Source organism: Heptranchias perlo, chromosome 1 (genome assembly GCF_035084215.1).
Source record: "Heptranchias perlo isolate sHepPer1 chromosome 1, sHepPer1.hap1, whole genome shotgun sequence".
Lineage (NCBI taxonomy): Eukaryota > Metazoa > Chordata > Chondrichthyes > Hexanchiformes > Hexanchidae > Heptranchias > Heptranchias perlo.
The window spans coordinates 178769085-178788205 of record NC_090325.1 but is presented as its reverse complement, the minus strand read 5'-3'; the positions used below and the strand labels follow the sequence as shown (position 1 = coordinate 178788205).

The 19121-nt window shown below is 43.0% G+C and overlaps 1 long non-coding RNA gene across 2 annotated transcripts in view; it reads left to right on the top strand.

The window, feature by feature from the left end:
• Positions 1-15606, top strand: part of LOC137303292 (uncharacterized) — a 250024-nt gene extending 234418 nt beyond the window's left edge. Inside the window, exon 3 of one of the 2 annotated variants that reach the window (XR_010958477.1) lies at positions 13883-15606. This is a non-coding gene — a long non-coding RNA (uncharacterized lncRNA). The remainder of the gene's footprint in view (positions 1-13882) is intronic. The other variant, XR_010958476.1, reaches the window with a different exon arrangement.
• The last annotated feature ends 3515 nt before the right edge of the window (positions 15607-19121 follow it).

Sequence of the window (19121 nt, the reverse complement as noted above, 5' to 3'; positions counted from 1 at the left end):
ATCCCCTAAGAACCAACCTGGTCCTACTGTCCTACACAAACTTTAATTAAAAAGATAATATTTTCACAGATGTTTTTCTTCTGCAGGACTAACTAATGTCCTTGCAGCCACAGATCTACAGTTCCCCCAAGCTCGAGGGATCAGTACGCACTGGCACGACTTCAATTAGTTTATCCCATTAAGACACATTCTCTATCAGGTGATTGCTTCACATAAGCATAAATTGCGGTGCCGTAAGAGCCAGTTCTCAGTTCAAAAGTTCAATGGTCACCATCTTAGAAATGCTATGTAGCAGTACAATTATAACATCAATTGGCTGTGTTGATTGTCATTCTGCATTGGTTGGACATGTTGAGGATCAAGTGTACTAAGACTCATAGCTCTCTTTTGCCTTCACCTTTGGCTATTTCAACATCATTTATGTAGTACGTGCATTGCCCAGTTTTCCTTCCTGTGCACTGTACTTTACACTTCTCTACATTAAATTTCATCTGGCTTCGTTCTGACCACTTGTATATTTAATCAGCTCACTTCATAATTTCTGAGCTACCTCCTTCAATTCCACTGCTCTTTCCAATTTGGTGTCATTCGCAAATTTGAGCACATTGCATTGAGTTTTGTTGATTTAAATTAGAGACAACAGTGGTCCCAATGCCGATCCCTGGGATACCCCACTCAGCATTCACCCTCCCTTCACCCCAACATAACTCTTCTAACAAGTTCCTGCTGTTTTCTCACCGTCGGCCCTTTTTTTTCCATTCCCAAGATTCAGGGACATCTGATTGCCACAGGTTTCAATTATGAGAATCTCTCATGCAAAGGTAAAGTGACATCAAACGCTGGTTTTCAAGTGATATCAGATGACACACAATCACCTGCCATAACAATCTTGCATCCACAGAAAACAGTACACAGACTTGTATGTTATAATTACAGCATACAATATTTCAACAGCTATAACAAGCCTGCCTTTTTCTTTTTAATCATACTTCTTTGCGAAAAGAGCAAACAGAAACTTACTTTAGCCCTATGCCTGTTCAAAAACGTTAAAAGGGGTACAAGCAGAGATGGTGATTTAATTTTATTTTTGCATCAATTAATATGTATTTTATGGTCTTCCTTCGTGTAACCCTGTATGATTCTGACCCTGTGACCTGTGGTGATTCAATCTCTGTTCCCATTTAGGTAGCAGTACCACTGGTGTAAGGGGCTCATACAGCTGGGAGCCTTCTGATTGTTCATAGGGAACGGTGGAGTGACCAGTGTCTCTCCATGGTAGCATAAGGCAAAGGAGTGATTGAAAACAATCACTGTGGAGAGCTTAGTACCTTGGAGTGGGACTCCAGATGATATGTGGTCAAGGCTTTCTTGACATTAGGGACAAGACTTGAGTTTCAACAATTGAAAGGCCTACTATCATTCACTAGTTAGGCTGCCCTGTAAGGAATGGCCACATGAGTTAGACACTAGGTGAAGGGGAATACCCTAGCATGTGCCAAAGAGTCAATAGTAAAAGCGCTTTATTAAATTTCTTATCATATTTTCTTTCTTTCTGACTTTGCAGTGGTGGCAGTTTAGCGGAGAGAGGGGGATGAGGAGAAACAAGCCCTAAGCTTCAACTGCAGTTAAAGCCATATCATCACTAAGAATCAGCTGAGGTGTTTCAATTTTTTCCTGACGTGCTACAAAAATAAACCTTTACTACTTGATCCACTTTGTTAAGGCTTCTAATAAACTATGTAAATGAAGGATTGAAACAGCCAACAGTTTGGCACTTTTTTTCAGCTTTAAAAAATAATGTCATAGTCATAAATCATCCAGGAAGAAAAATTGCAAAGCAGGCAAAAAGATTCAAAGAGCCATTTATGGAAAACATTTTTATTTTTACCAAGAGGAATGGAAATACAGTGAAAGGCGGTGTGGTCTGCAGTACAGTTCTGCAGTCCCTACCCTCCCCCTTCTTTGCTATAATAGTGACATAGTAGTTACTGCTGACTTGTCATCAGCAGCTTCCAAGCAAGGGAACACAATAGCTCGGATCAAACACAGCAAAAAAAATATTTGATTGGGTAATAAACAGATGCTAAACTATGCTTTAGGTTTGTTTTCTGCTGTGTCATTGAATACCTCAATTAATGCACAAAATTAACAGAGGTGATGGTGAATTTGCCTTCACCCGTGGCTTGCATTCTAAATTGTAATTTGAACAATTCACGTGAATACAGTTTTAAATTGAGCAGATTTTCTCTTACACGTGACTTATTAGCAAGTGACTGCTTGATTAAAGAAAAAAAGAACTTGCATTTATATAGCGCCTTTCACAACCTTTGCTTTACAGCCAATGAAGTACTTTTGAAGTGTGGTCACTGAGTACAATTCATAATGGGTTGCTTAAAGAGCAACAGCAATTACTGTGGAAAATCTAGGACATGTACACTACCAGTCCAAAATGACAACCTTGTAATTCACATGTGCCTTTAAGAAGGAGGGTGAGATGAGATGAGATGCTCCTCAGATCTATCATTGGAAAAAACATATCATCCAATTAGATTTCTGAAAACAACTACTTCCATCCCAACCTGAGCTTGAGCCCCATTGTTCGAGTATTTGGTCAGGAGTTTCTTAATTTCCAAGGTATTTAGGAATTAGTCCTGGCATTATTTGTTGGCATTGAAGAGGATAGAATTTTACCATCTCTTTTGCCACTGTAGTTAGTGGCAAAGATATTGGGCCCGATATTACCAGGGCGGCGAGTTTGCGGCGGGGGGGTGATTGGGTGCGTGGGTAACGCGCCCAGTGAAATCAGCCTGCCCTGCGCGCAATCGCAGGCTAATTGGATCCACTTACCTCTTGTTCCGGGTTCCCTGCTGCTAAGCTGCGCGGCGGGTGGACTGCGCATGCGCAGTAAGGTCTGTCAGCTGGAGGAGCTCTATTTAAAGGGGCAGTCCTCCACTGACTGATGCTGCAAGAAATAGGAAAAATTACAGCAAGGAGCAGCCCAGGGGGAAGGCTGCTCCCAGGTTTAATGATGCCTCACTCCAGCTCTTATCGGATGGGGTGAGGAGGAGGGGGAGGACAGAGATCTTCCCCCCGGCGGGCGGCGGGAAGCGGTCTGCCTCTGCCACCAAGAAGGCCTGGCTAGAGGTGGCAGAGGAGGTCACCTGCACCACCAACATATCGCCCACCTGCTTACAGTGCAGGAGGCGCTGCAATGACCTAAGTAGGTCAGCCAAAGTGAGTACACTTACTCATTCCCCAGCACTCCGTCTGCCACATCACCACCCCACCCCACATCTCCTTCTGCACTGCCAACACTACTCTGTTACATCACCCCTCACACCCACTCAAACCTCATCCTCATCTTACCTGCACTTACCCACCTTGCCAGTACTCATCCCGCCACTACCACTCAACCCAATCCTCATACAATCTCATGGCTCTATCTCATACTCACCCTCTCATGCATCTCTTTCACGGTCAGCCTCACTCAACCTGCCACTACCTGTGCTGCAGCCACAGGGCATGCATCACATATGTGCAGTAGGAAGCGTAAGGCAAACGTGTCATGAGCATGAAGGGGATGCTCAAGGGTGTTTGAGGTTTTGTCATGGTTTGTACTTATATTTAATTTCTGACCAACTCACATTACATATTATATTGGCACCACTATTGCCACGACTTTGCGAATCTTGTCTGGTTTGTGCAATAATGCCCTTTCCTGAGGATCACTATGAAGACCCACAACTGATGCCACCCATTGTGTCACTGCAGAGTGGGTGTAGGTGTATTTGCAGGGCTCTTTTGTGCAGACGACTGAGAGACGTCGGCGATGTCCCCGGTGGCACCCTGGAGGAGTTGTTGAGGGCAGTGGTGACTTTGACAGTGACAGGTAAGAAGATGGTGCTCGGGCCAGCCGGGAGCAGCTCGGCATGAAGGAGGCTGCAGATGTCCACAACTACATGTCGAGTGACACTGAGCCTCCGTGTGCACTGCTGCTCAGAGATGTCCAGGAAGCTGAGCCTCGGTCTGTGGACCCTGTGGCGAGGGTAGTGCCCTCTGCGACGCATCTCTCTCTGCGGTAGCCCTCCCTCCTGCTGTACAGGTGGATGTGTCACAGCACTGTGTTGTGGAGCTCCACGTGTCAGAGGTGGACGGCGTGGCCGGCAAGGCTGGTGATGCTGTTCGCCCTCCGAGGAGGTCATGACTGCAGCTACGGCGGCCCCCATCCGGAAGATGTACATCTGAGGGGGTCTGCAAGGTAGGTACATGTGTCTGAACACCGGGGTAAGTGTGCAAGTTGGTGAATTTTATTGTTAGGAGGAGGGTGGTGGAGGCCAAACTTTGTCCCAAGTGACAGAGTGGCCTCCTGCAATGAGTGAGGGTCTCCCCCCCTACCTGTCAAATGGACCTTTGCAGCTGCCACAGGCTGGTGGCTGCAACACGTCCATTTGATCTGAGAGTGTTTCCCCCAGTACGGGAAACAGTCCCAGTTGTTTGTAAAATCCCAACCCTCCTAAAATATCTCGTTAATCAGGTCTGTAAACGACCTGAAATACCAAGAAAAATACTTTAAGTGACACCCCGCTGGCTTTAATTGCCGGCGGGAGTCCCACATGCGGGGGCTGCGCGCACACGTCAGCGCGTCTGTGGGGAACCCGGAAGTGGGCGGGTTGGAGCCGGGCTCCCGACCTGCCCCGGGAGGAGCGCACCCGATCGCGGGTGCTAAGATCGACCCCATTAAGTCACTTCTGTCTGAGATCACAGATTTGTACTTTAAGCTAGTCTGAGGTACTCTACTGATCTGCTGCTGCCTTAGATGTGACCGCAACTAATCTTCATGTGCTTTCAGAAATGAAGAAATAAACAGGCTAGTGTGCTAAAGGAAGTCATCCAGGAAACCACAACTGTCAACTTTGTTTTTACCTTACAGAGAGATAATGCCAGCTAAATAAATTACTTTAAATTACTCTGATTGAAATTAATTTAGACTGAAGTAATCAGCTTTATATCTAGACTCATTTAAAATTATAATTTTAATAAAGAGCACAAGCCAGTGAGAGCTTTATACAATGCATTTCTACTTTATCAACACAGCAGCATACTGCAATTTTATGCCGTTTTATCACAGTATGATAGTTGTAAGTGAACTTGATTGTGAAACTAAACATCATAATGCCCCGTTTATTATCCTGGAGGTCATCTTATACATCTTGCTCAGTGCAGCCAGGAGTCAGCTCTCTTATCCAATTCCTAACATTGATATAACATCTTAAAAATCTTACATCTGTGCACTCTTCCTGTCATTTTTTTCCTATTATGAATTCCTATGTCTACATTTATAATGGGAACTGCTTATGGAAACCTGTCAGTGTAATCAAACCCTCCTGTCAGTGGTGGCACTTAGCGTCTCAGTTTTGTGTCTCCCAGCTGCTCAGCCTGTATGTAAAGAAACCACAATGTTCTAACCAACTTTTTCCTCCTACCCCAGGGCTCTGATACTAAAGACCAGACTCTTATCTGAACTGCCTCCGATGCAGGAATATCTCCTGTGTGTCCATTGCTGGATTCAGTGGTCAATATGTGGTGTACTGTACAGTCGGAGCATGACTTCCTTTGATTGTTTTGACTACATACTTCAGAATTTATTTGGCTTGATTGGTCGCTGCTCTGCATTGGTTGGGCATGTAGGTGTAAAAATTAGTCATCGTTGCAGCCTTTCTTCGGATGGAAAACAGGGGCACAAATGACCTATTTTGCAGGGCTATGCCCAACGACCAAGGACTCCTGAAAAACGTCCAATGCCATATTGACTTCAAATGATATTCAGGCATCTGGGGTGGCTACCTAAGACAGGCATTGGGCCCCTTTCCTATGCTAATGTGGGGCCCAAAGCTTGTTTTAGGACTCCTCTGAGAATTTGGGCCTCCTGAGCAGGGCAGGCGCCGGGCCTGCTGTGTTCAGGTTTCCCTGGCGTGGATGCAGCCTGGGAACTGACTGCCACCGAAAAGGTAGGTTCTATTTGTTTATTTTTAAATTCATGCGGAGCCAGGAGGAGCAGGAGTGTTACTTCGAGCTCCACAGCACTCTTGCCCCACCCACTGTCGTCCCCCTCCCCTCCTGTCACTCAACTGAGAGCCGCTGCTGGCAAGGCAAACTGCCCGAAATTCATCTTCTGAAATGGGCCTCCACAGGCAGCTGACCTAAATTATTGAAATGAGGCCCAAAGCCAAACTTTGGGCTAGCCTCGGGCCTCCTGGTTGGTGCAGACGCTGCCTCCACACCACTGATTCTGGTCCCAAAAGCGAGCTCTGACGAATTTCTAACCTGTTGAATGTAGGAGCTATTAAAACTCCTAGATTTAGTGCAACTTCATCTGTAGCTATTTGAAGTCTCTTCGTGGTTTATGTATGTCTTCCTGTGTATGGTGCTTTACATTTGTCTGTATTAAATATTTCTGCCATTTTTGCCCACTTACATATCTTGTCCAATTATTGTATTTATCCAATTAATATAGTATTTCATGAGCTGCGTCCTCAGATTAACTGTCCCTCCTATTTTTGTATCATCTGCAAATCTCCCCAGTTTGCATTTGTTTTTTGAATATATGTTGTTGATGTAAATTAGAAACAACAGTGGTCCCAGTACTGACCCCTGGAGCACCCCACTCGGCACTCTCCCTCCCCTTACCCCAACATAACTCTTCTATCAAGTACCAGCTGTTTTCTTTTCCTATTCCTAAAATTTACCATGAATCTCCATGACTATGAGCTTAACTAGTGGCCTTTCATTGAACCTTGTCACATGCTTTTTGGAAGTCTGGATATACCACATCACAGGGCGTCTCACTGTTCGATAGGATGCCCCTTCCTGTAAAAAGTCAAGGAGATTGGTCTGGCAGGATCTACCCAATTCTGAATTCATGTTTACTGCTGTGTACTAGGTTAGTTTTGCACAGATAATCCTTAAATTTAGTCCTGATGATTGATTCCGCTACTTTGCACAGCATTGAAGTTAGACTAATGTTTCTGTACTTGCCTGAATTTGCTTTGTCACTTCCTGAAAATGGATGCTTCCCTGTTGCCAATCTACTGGTGCCTTTACAGTGTTTATTGACTCACTCATAATGATTGTCAATGCCAGAAAAATCTCCTCCCTATCCTCTATTAGAAGTCTGGGAAAAATACCATCTATCCCTGCAAATTTATTTGGCTTGAGCCATTTTAGCCTGTCTTAAGACTTCCATGTCATTTATATAGAAGTCATTAATTCTGCTTTGGTTATTGCTGCTTAGGGAGGACATGTTGCTGACATCTTCCCTTGTGTTAACTTGGAGGAAGTAATCACTCAGAATAATAACTATCTTGTGCTTGTCCCCTTTGACTGCCCTCTTACTATTAAAATATTGAACAAATTTGTTACCATTATGCTTTGTGGATGCGAATATGCTTTTCTCCAAGATCTCTTGGTCCTTCTGACCACCCTTTTAACATCTCAGTGAAACCCTTCACTCTTCTCCCTGTAATTTGTAGAGCTTGCTTGTCTACTATTTTGCTTCTGATTCATTTGCTAATCAATTTAGATCACACTTGTTTAGTCACTGGTGATCCTAGACATGTATTTGTCTTGTATTCACCAGTTTATGCCTTTAAAGGTGTTCCAGTTGTCTTCTACTAAAATTATGTTGAATAACCATCTAAATCAGTTTGCTTAATCTATACTCTCATTTCTTTGAAACTGTTCCTTTTAAAATGATGTACTTAGCTCCTGATCGTCAGTATTTATGATTCCTAGATAATGTCGAACTTGGTCATTCTATGGTCATTGTGCCCCAAGGATGTCATGACTTCAATTTCCTTTATGTTGTTTTGGTCACTTTCTCATTACCAAGTCAAGATATGCACTGTCTCTTGTGATATATCAATTTGAGAATGAGATTTATGGATGTTCCATTAATATCATTATGTATCAATGTTTTAGTTAAGCACAACTGTTTAAAGCCAGGCTGAAGAAGGAGGCCATAAGTATTGCAGAAAATTGCTTAATGTTGCCTGAAAGTGAAATTGTTTGCATACTTAACAAGTCCAATCATTCCATAAAAGCAATAGAATGGCACATGTTGCATTATATATAGCCTGAAAACATGGTAATCATGGTGCTATTTTGCTAAATAATGTAAATAAATCTGTTAAGTGCTTCATAACTAGCTACTATTTATTCACAGTTACTTTACACTAAAATCACCCCATTAAATAAAGTCACTTTGAAAAGCAGAGGAGTCAGGCTGTGAGCTATTAATATTTTTTTATTTTTACATGGCTGTAGTGCTTTTGAAGTTGACTGTCATTTAAGCTGACAGTGAATAAATAATTATGAAATGCTTAACAAATATTATTTAGCAAACACAATATTGCAATCTTTCCACGCTTTTACACGGAGTCCAGCTTTTGACAGTAAAAAAAAAGATAATATTTAAAGTAATACAGGAAACAAGGAGCCTGGGTGCTGCTGCAGGATGATTGAAGAGATGGATGTCTCCTCTCCCTGCTGACCACAACATTGCAAGTGAAATGTTTTTTAACTGTATCCAGCCCATTCCTAATTGGAATGTGCCCACAATTAGAATAGCGAATCTCACACGAAGAAATCGTAGAATAGGTCACTCGGGAAGTCAAACAAAGTTTATAGTGGTGCTGTAATGGGTGCTCTTCTGTGCTGTCATCTAATTTCATAGGAAGCCTTAATCTGGCCGTGTCACACCTAGTTTAAGATTGGCTGAGTGACAAGCGTTAAGTCTGTTCCTTGTCCGTCACTCTCAAAATCTAAAATTTCATTGAACGTACATAGATTGATTTGAGAAATGCTACACTTGAACATTTTGCAAAAGACCATTCAAAAGCTGTGTCTTTTATCCCCCATTTTCCTTGGGCCATTTTAATAGGTGGTATAATATTGATTAGTGAGTGGCAATCATTGATAAGAGATAGTGATAAAATGTCGTGTTTCCTTTTAATTAGAGTCTTGACCCTATACATTTATACTCCATACAGAAACCACACACTTTTGTTAGCTCCTGCATCATAACTGCGATTATTAGCACACTATTAAAATACACTACCTAATTAGCTTATTTGTTTATCCTAATTAGTTACAAACATGGCTTAAACATTCAAGTGCTGCTCAAAACTGTGTTTGTTCATTTTATTGCTGTGGTCATCAGGGGCATGAATCTTATTCAGATTGCCTGCAATTTACAAAATTTGAATTCGCTGAGCTACTGACATTTGTGCTGATTAAATTGGGGGAGTGAAATTGGTTAACACCAGCAGCGCAAAATGGACTGAGAGCGACTCGGCAGTCTGTTTTCTATTGGCTGAAATGGCAAAAAAAAATCGGGCGCGGTGTAAAACGGGCAGGTGATTCGCAATCAGCCCATTTTCGGTGACTAATTTCATGCCCACAGATGACGAACACAAATAGCACCTGTTTATTGGGAAGGTGCATTAGGATCCAATTGGAGAAGTATAGATTTGTCAGTTGTGACCAAATTGTCTGAATTGGTGGGGGAGGGGAAGGGATTCTCTCTGCCTCACAAAACATGCCTTGGCATCTGTTTGTGTTGAAAAATGCCAACTGATGACAGCTGTAGAAACATCATTTTAGGCAACCTAGCATGGGAATGGACCTAAAAAGGAAGAAAATTGGGAATTCAAAAAGGGGAAAGTACGTGGGGTCAATTTTAAGTGGGAACGCGACCTGGCGAGCGGCCAGACAGAAGCAGTGGGGAGCTCCGGCCGATTTTAATAGCCAGGGCCTCATTAACAGGCCGCTGGCCGACTTCCTGACCAAAATAAGCAGTCTGGAAGTTGTCGGGAAGGGGCTGCCTGGCTGTTAAAATCGGGCATCAACAGGCTGCAACCAGGGACCACAAGAAACGGTTTTGGCACTTCAGGAGGGGTTTCAGACAGGGATCCTGGTTGGGGGAAGGGAAGAGCGAGAGGGAAACTCTGAGCAGTGGAGGCCCAAGGATTCGTTGTGAGGCGTGGAGGAACACTCTTACTCCTCCTGGCCAACAAGGAAACTTAACATTTTTAAAAACAACTTACTTATCTGGCCCTGGATTCACCTCCTGACAGCTGTGGCCTGGCAGGGAAGCCACCACTGCTCCTCCACTCAGGCCTCAGGTTAATATTGCAGTCGGTCAGATCGGGGCAGGAAGCCAGTGGGTAAGTTCCCCGATCCATTTTAACTGCCTGTCTGCTGATTCCCGCAAGGTTCTAGGGGGGGGGGGGGGGGGTTGGGGGGTAGGGTTAAAATACCCCCCACTAAACCGTACATTCTTGCTTATGTGGCAAATAAATGAGATGTACTGCTAATAATGAGAAGATGCATTATCCTACTATGACAAAGCCCCATTGTGAATCAACATCCGAACCAAATATGTGTCCGAGCAAGTGACTTTTGGCTTCTGCCTAAGGGTGGACAAGTGCTATATAGTTCTCCTGGAGACCTATATTAGACGTTAGCCGTGGCTCAGTGGTAGCATTCTCGCCTCTCAGTCAAAAGGTTGTGGGCTCAACTCCCACTTCAGAGACTTGAGCACAAAATCTAGGCTGACACTCCAGTGCAGTACTGAGGGAGTGCTGCACTATTGGAAGTGCTGTCCTTTGGATGAGATGTTAAACCGAGGCCCCGTCTGCCATCTCAGGTGGACGTAAAAGATCCAATGGCACTATTTCAAAGATGAGCAGGGGAGTTCTCCCCGGTGCCCTGGCCAATATTTATCCTTTGACCAACATCACGAAAACAAATTATCCAGTCATTATCTCATTGCTGTTTTATGGGACCTTGCTGTGTTTAAATTGGCTGCCACGTTTCCTACATTACAACAGTGACTACACTTCAAAAAACTACTTTATTGGCTGTAAAGCATTTTGGGATATCCTGAGGTGAAAGGCACGATATAAATGCAAGTCCTTCTTTTTTTCTATATAATATTGCCTCACCAGAAGAACTATATGGAAAATACCCCATCACCAATAAGTTATATGGAAGAATGCCTTTAAAGAAGCGATTTATCTTTGTGCCAGAATTTTAAACTGTACTGTAACATTTGCGACTGAGAATTAATGAAAATCCATGGTGCTTGTCTGCATCTATTTTAATATAAAAAAAATGAAAGACCTGCGAAAATGGTTGGCTATGAATATTTTTAGGGTGACATTACTTTCTGTTTTCCTGTTCAGAAAGTTCTGGATCATTTCATCAGGGTGCTTTTTTATACAGTATCCACCTTCAAGTATTCCCTAAACAATAAGGATGTTAATTTGCCATTAATTTTCACCACAGTGACTGTCTGTCATGGTCCGTCCGGCAAGAGTAATTCCTGGAGCAAAGGTTTCCACATTATAGGTGTCTGCTGTGGAGCTCTCAGTAGGGTATGGCTTTTCACACAGTGTTCTCCTATTCAGCACACTGGTCAAATCCAGTGTCTTTAATTGCCTTTTACCATTTATTTAACTGACTACAGCTAAGCTCAAGCGGATGTGAACTATATATTTGGATAGTAGTGAAAGATATTTCTGTTAGTATTCCAGGGCCATTTGCTACTGGTTCTGTGTAATTTTAGTGTTTGCCTAAGTAAGGCCATTATAAGCAAGCATATGAGCGGAGCTGAAAAGAGGAAGAGGCCTCCCAGCAAACCACAAAAATGTAGTATTAAAAATAAGTGGCGGGCATATTAAAGGATACATTGCCCCACAGCCTGCTTGGTCTGGCTTTGAAGCCCATCATTAAAGTCACTTAACTAAAATTGTTATGTTGCCACATTTGCTGTTGAAGATCATTTCCATTTTCCACTCGTAACCATTTGGTTACCTCAGAATGGGGACATTTACATTGCTATTTCCCAGTTCCAGCAACTGGTAGGAACTAACAGCTCAAGATGCATGTTGGTGCAATTTATAAACACGCCATCAATTCCTGTGGATGACTAAATGAGAGAAAAATTGAAATATCTTCTGAATTAAAGGAGTGACTTGGGGTTGGTGACTCTCAGGCCACTGTTAGACCGGGTCCTGTCCGCTAAGAATTCCAGTTGGACACTGAAGAAAAGTTTGAAGATTTCAAAATGAGATGGCCTTTTAAAAACGAATCTGACACCCGGGCCATTTTAACTCCTGGGCTTTATTTAAATTCGGCAATGCTGATTCCAACTCGAAGTAGGCAAGCATGCCATGGAGGCCGACAGCTGGAAGCAGGATTATGGGTGGCAAGAGGGCCCTGCTGGGAACTTGAGAGAACGATTCAGATAGGTCGATCGGGGTGGGGGCGGGGGGGGTGTGGGGGTTGGGAAGGCTTCGCAATCAGAAGTGGGGGGAGCCCCAGACAGAAGAGGCCCAAGGCTTCCTCCCGGGCCACAAGGAAATGTTAAAAGAGTTAAAGAATGAAATTTACCTGGGTCTCTTCTGGCCCCGATTTAGCTCGCTGTTAGATTTTGCCCTGGCACTGTGGACGATTGGCACGGTTCTTTGTTAAAATCGCGATGGGGTCCGAATTTCATCATCGGACCCCAACTTCTGGATGTTGATGACTCTTCCACCGACCCGCGACGGGCGCCTTCCTTGCAGCCCGAATCGTCGGGATTAAGATGGGGGTTGGCTGCAAATACGTCAGGAGGGCAGTGGGTCGTGCCGAGTGCCATTTTAACTCTTCCTGCCTGCACCGTTCACACCGGGCAGCAGGGTTAAAATCGGGGCTTAAATCACAATATTTGCAGCAAAATTTGAAAACAATATCAGTTATCTAGATTAAAACTTGAAGCACATATCAATGGAATTAAAAAATAGATAATCCTGAAATAGCTATATTTTTAGCTCCATTGACCTTTACCTCAATGCCCAGCATTATCTTCAAGTTAGAATGTTTAATGTTGAACTTTAAAAACTCATAAATCAGTCTAAGTGTTATTGCAACTTTAATACTGTAGTGTATCACACTCTATGCATGGAGGTCCATAAGGAGGGTGGGGCACGCACTATTAGTGCGCTATTTATTATGTGCCTGAGAGCAGGCCGTAACCAATTTCTACCCCTGTGCCTCTCAGAAAGCTCCTGTTTGGGTCCCCCTTAGCCGCAAATAATTAAACTCAGGAAACTGGCCAACTAGCTCTTAACAGCTTCAGCTTTTAGAATACTAAAACAGCTTTTAAAGTTTCCTTAACTGAAGCAAGCATCTCTCCCCCCAAAATAAAAAAACCATACAATTTAAAGCTTTTTTCATATTATTAATGATTATATTGGACAAGTCATTTGTATTCCTTGAAAATCTATATTTAAAAAAACTCTCTGAACTCATTAAAGGTGTTTCTGAGTCAACTAACTGAAAGAAATGCTTACCCTGAAGTGATGATAGGAGCTGCAGTACATTTTCACATACTTCAACACAAAAATTAAAACATTTTTTCAAAAGACAAATAACTAAGAGAAAGAAAGCCGCATTTATCTGTTGCTAAGCAATTTATAGATAAGAATTAAATTACATGCCTGTACTGGAAATGAAAACTGCAATGGCTGAAGAGTATAAATTGATTCTGTTAGTTTTTAAAAAACCTTCTATTTGCAGACAAACACACACCGTATTATTTGAGATTATGCTATTGCCGTGGATTTTTTTTTATTAACAAAAGCCTTCAAATATTTGCAGTAGTGATTTAGTTCCAAATTGACACTTTTCCCCCTCCCCCAGCCCCTGCAATGATATTTGAAAAGCACCTTGTACATCATCTTACTTTACATTTTTGCCTGTTTGAACACTGAGAATTTACAATGACACCAGGTCCTGTCATGAGCGATACTGACTTTGCCTATTTTTCTTCTATTCATAGACACAATTGTATCTGCCAGATCAAGCATAACAAGCTGCAGTTAGACAGTGGAAAATTGTTACACACGCTCTTGCACTTTGTTGCCACCCATCTTTCTTTTCACCTAGTACAATGAATTTTGAAGAGTATTTCTTTGCAGTGTCCTGTAATTGCCGTGTTTAAAATGACAGTATTGTGCTCTGTCTATTCTATCTACATTGCGTTTATACTCTGAATTTTAAAAATGGGGACTGTCCCTGTCATGAAGCTCATAAACAGAAAGGTATTATAAATCAAGGAAGATAGCAGTAGCGTTGTCTACTGTTTTCATTCACATTAGTAAAATCCAGCCTTCTCTCCTTCCTTTTCATACTTCTTCCTATATTGTTTCTTCCCTTTTTTCCCCTTCTGTCCTACTGCCACGTGCCGGGTATGATCACATGGTGCCCTCAGCAGTCAGGTCCTCACCCAAGTGATTGTTCTTCACATGTGAGTCTGGACAGTGCGTGACAATGAGGAAAGATCGTGGAAAATTTCATCCTGACCTGGCAGACTACTAAGACAAAACTCCACCATATCTATTTACCCCTACAGCTCCTCTATTCAGGCTAGCCTTTTGCTTACCACAGTTGATATTTCTGTGTGCATGTCCCAATAGCCCAGAAGCCATTGTGTTTCATGGCATAATTGATCTGTCACTTATGCATTTGAATTTTGATGGTTTTAGGATCATACCCAAGCCCAATCTGTCCTTACCAGATGTTGACACACTTGCAGTTTTCAGCAAAGGTGACAAGATAGGGAAAAACAGCAGGAAGTCTGGGTGACTGTTTTTATTCCCTTCCCTAACCCACGGGCGCTGATACCAGGGAGGTGAATTTCCGCAGGGGTTCCCAGTTCGTCTGCTGCAACTTTGGTGGAAGAGCAGTGGAAATCCCGGAAAAAATATGAATCCCTCCTCTTCGAACAGTGCCTTGAGATCTTTAATATGCAATTGAGCCTGTTAGCAGGGCTTCATCTGAAGGACAGTACCTCCAACAATGTAGCATACTCATGTATTGACTAGATCACAGGCCCTTATTGTTACGATATTAGCCCTACAAGTATAATTTGAGCAAATAAGCAAGGATATTGAATGCAGTGACAAAATCAATATGAATTATTATGGAATTTTGAATTCCATATTAAATATGGTTCGTGCTTGAAGTGTTACTACTGTTCTCATAAAACACTTTAGCAGTCAAGGACATTCAGCCACCGATCTTCGGGTGAGCATTCTCCAAGGCGGCCTTCGAGACACACGACAACGCAAAATCGTCGAGCAGAAATTGATAGCCAAGTTCCGCACCCATGAGGATGGCCTCAACCGGGATCTTGGGTTCATGTTACGCTACACGTAACCCCACCAGCAGGAAAAAATAGTTATCTGTTTTTAATACAACTGGACATTCTCTCTCTCTCTCACTCTCTCTGCCTTTCGGGTCTCTTTCTCTCTTTGTCTGTATAATTTGACCCATTGTGTATTCAGTATACTGGGACCTACTGTTTTCCGTGGCGAACCTGTCTGAACACCAACGACACCTTTGATTGGTGTGATGGTGTCCCAGCCTAATATAAGATATGCGATTTGAGAACCTCTCATTCACTCACTCACCTGACGAAGGAGATAATCTCCGAAAGCTTGTGATTTTCAAATTAAACTGTTGGACTATAACCTGGTGTTGTAAGATTCCTTACACTCATAAAAGTAGAATGCGAAAGCACAAAACACAGTGCTCCATGTGTTTTTATATTAGAGCGTCTTTTACCTCCTTGCTGTTTGGCTCTGATTTTTTTTGACTTGGTTGCCGATTAACTTCATTTTTTTGTGAATAGTTGACTCTGTGGTGATTTTGTATAACAGGACAGACAGTTGGTAGACAGATATACAGGAGATTTTAGGAGCTTGCTGTGTTGCATTACCATGGGGCTTGACTTAAAGCCTGCCTTGAAGTAGTTGGAGTTTTCTGCAACATTATGCAGCTGTTGAATGAACAGTTGAGTTAAAAGGTGGATAAAGCCAATAGGGGCAGATTTGAATAACTGTTGGTTGCAAACTCTCAATACTGTCTCTCAGTCTTTTACAACAGTGCATTAAAATGCAAATCCCAACAGTTTCAAGTTTTCAAGAATATGCTTGTTTTTTTTTAAATAAAGGTTTGTATTCCAGTGCAATATTAAATCAGTGATTCAAATGCAAAGCTGTAAAAAGTAATTTGACTTTAAAAGCAGGGCTAAGTTTAGGTTAATTCCATGGTGAGAAGCAGGAATTGTATTCACTGCAAATGAAATTTGCATAACTGTGGATGGTTTCTTTGGACAAAAGCTGTGGACTTTTTTGCAGGGAAATCTTTAAACCAGCTTTTTATGCTGCTTTATTGCTTTTGTATAGAAAAAATGCCGCAAGACTGAGAAAATCTAAGTTTCTCAGTTGCTTTGGCTGTTATGTTTTCTTGCTCAAAATAAAATCAAAACAGACAATAAAAACCTGGAAATCTAATCCATCACACCATAAATAGAGAGGTTACTGACTGTGAAAAGCCATTGCTGTAGATGAGCCTTATTTACTACGCAACACACTGAATTTAGGCAACAGCTGGAGCAAATTGCATTTGAAACAATTTACAGATATTTTGTAATGCATCAACTGAGGAAAACATGAGGCTAAATCGTTGACACGAGCTATAAACAACATTGCTTTTCATAGTCAAGCTGCAAAGCTTCACCGCACTCACTCATTCTGTCTGTGCTCGCGTACACGTATATGGGAACAGTCTTTGGCTTTTTCCATTTTAAATGCTGTTGAAGTTCTGCCTGTCAGTGACTTGACTGTGCATCTGAGATCGACAGCTCTGCTATTCCTATAAGCAACTAGTTCAAAAACATGCGCTCGACTCATGGTTTACAACTGGATCTCACTCCCAGCTGTTTCTGACTCTAGAAAACTGCAGGACCCATTTGCTCCTGTTAGGTTTGTGGTCTGTGAGTGTTACAGTCAATATCCACAATAGAGTTGTTACTGCTAGTACCTAAACTCACCCACTCCTGGGATACATCCAGGTGAGCATTGCCACTTGATGTGCACAGTGATTGCTAAGAGCTGCAGCCTTTGCAGCATCTCCACCTTGAGCCTGGTGAACAATTCTTGAAGAAAATGCATTTAAAGTTTGTGTTTATTTTGAGCTACAAAACCTATTTGGATACATTTTTAACTGCAGTGGTTTCTCGGTCCCGAATACATGACATTTTCAGGGTCATGCGAGAAAATTGATTAAAAAGATGATCTCTAATGTTGTCACCACATCTTTTGGAGGCATTTCTGCAATTTTATTGATGTGGAGATGCCGGTGATGGACTGGGGTTGACAATTGTAAACAATTTTACAACACCAAGTTATAGTCCAGCAATTTTATTTTAAATTCACAAGCTTTCGGAGGCTACCTCCTTCCTCAGGTGAACGATTTTCCACATCGTTCACCTGAGGAAGGAGGTAGCCTCCGAAAGCTTGTGAATTTAAAATAAAATTGCTGGACTATAACTTGGTGTTGTAAAATTGTTTACAATTTGCAATTTTATTGCCAAAGATGTGCATCAAAATGGCTAAAAGTTGATTGGACAGACACATGCATTGTATAGTGGACTCACATGTGAAGGAGGGAACTGCAGCAGAGGCAAAATTGGACTAAGTGTTCAATAGTAAATCAGAACCAACTATTGACCTGAAAGTGAAAGGTCTTTTGGGTTCTGGTGAACATTGTACAACTAGATTTGATGTTGTATTGCAGAGCTACACAACTATAGAAAGACAAACTTTGGAGGTAGGAAGAGTGCTTCAGGAAATATAATGGGGTCAATTTTCGGAAGGCCGAGCGTTCGTGGCGGGGGGCCTGCTAAAATTGGGGATTCCCGAGGCGGGTCCGGAGCCCGGCTCCAACCTGTCTTACCTGTTTAATTAGATGTTTCAGGTCATTTGCAGACCTGATTGGGAGGATACTTTAGGAGGGGTGGAATTTTCATCTCAACTGAGTGTGTTTCCCATACTGGGGGAAACACTCCCAGTTGAAATGGACGTGTTGCAGCCACCAGCCTGTGGGAGCTGCAAAGGTCTATTTGACAGGTCAGGGGGGAGACCATCATTCATTGCAGGAGGCCACTCGGTCACTTTGGACAAAGTTTGGCCTCCACCACCCTCCACCTAAAATTCACAAACTTGGAATCTCAACTCCTGTCTTCTTACCTGTCGCTGTCAAAGTCACCACTGCCCTCAACAACTTCTCCTCTGGATCCTTCCAGGGTGCCACTGGGGACATCGCCGGCGTCTCTCAGTCGTCTGCACAAAAGAGCCCTGCAAATACACCTACACCCACTCTGCAGTGACACAATGGGTGGCATCAGGTGTGGGTCTTCATGGTGATCCTCAGGAAAGGGAATTATTGCACAAACCAGACAAGATTTGCAAAAACGTGGCAGTAGTAGTGGTGATAACAAAATTTAATGTGGTTGGCAAAACAAACAAAACTAAATGAAAAACATGACATTCCGTCATACACCCTTGTGCATCCTCTTTGTGCTCACTAAACCTTAGCCTTACGTTTACAGGAACCCCTATGTGGTACTACCCTTGTGGCTTCAGCAGAGGTAGTGGCAGGTTGCTCTTGTCCATGCCCTGACCGATGAGATGCTTTGGGCCGACGCCCTCTGGGTTTCGGTGCCTGTGAAGGCCCCTCCAAAGACTGCTCCACCTGCATCTGTGCAGGGGTCAACTCGGCCACCTGGAGAGGAGGCAGCATTGCAGGTACTGGTTGAGAGAGGGGCAACGGGTGAGACATGGGAGCACTTTGAGTGGCGTCCCCATTTCCATGTCCTCTTTCACCATCATCCCTCTCCTGGGCCAGGCCCACATCACTCCTTCCACCCTGCTGGATGACAGTTTGGAGGACTTGTGTGAAGTCTTGGAAGGCTAGTTGTAACGTATCTGTCAGCCTGTTTAAGGCGGCAGAATGTTGCTCATACTGAATCCGAACAGCCGTTGTCAGGGCCTGAATGGACTCACTGTAGAGCCGTGCTTGACGCTCGATGGAGGCTAGCCTTCCCTCCATCGCGGATATTCCCGCACCAACCCGCGACACTATCTCAGAGATGCCTTCACGTCCCTGTGACAGTATTCCACTCATGCAGGAGTTGGACTCCTCCATCCTGTGTGTGATTGTGGAGAGTGCGC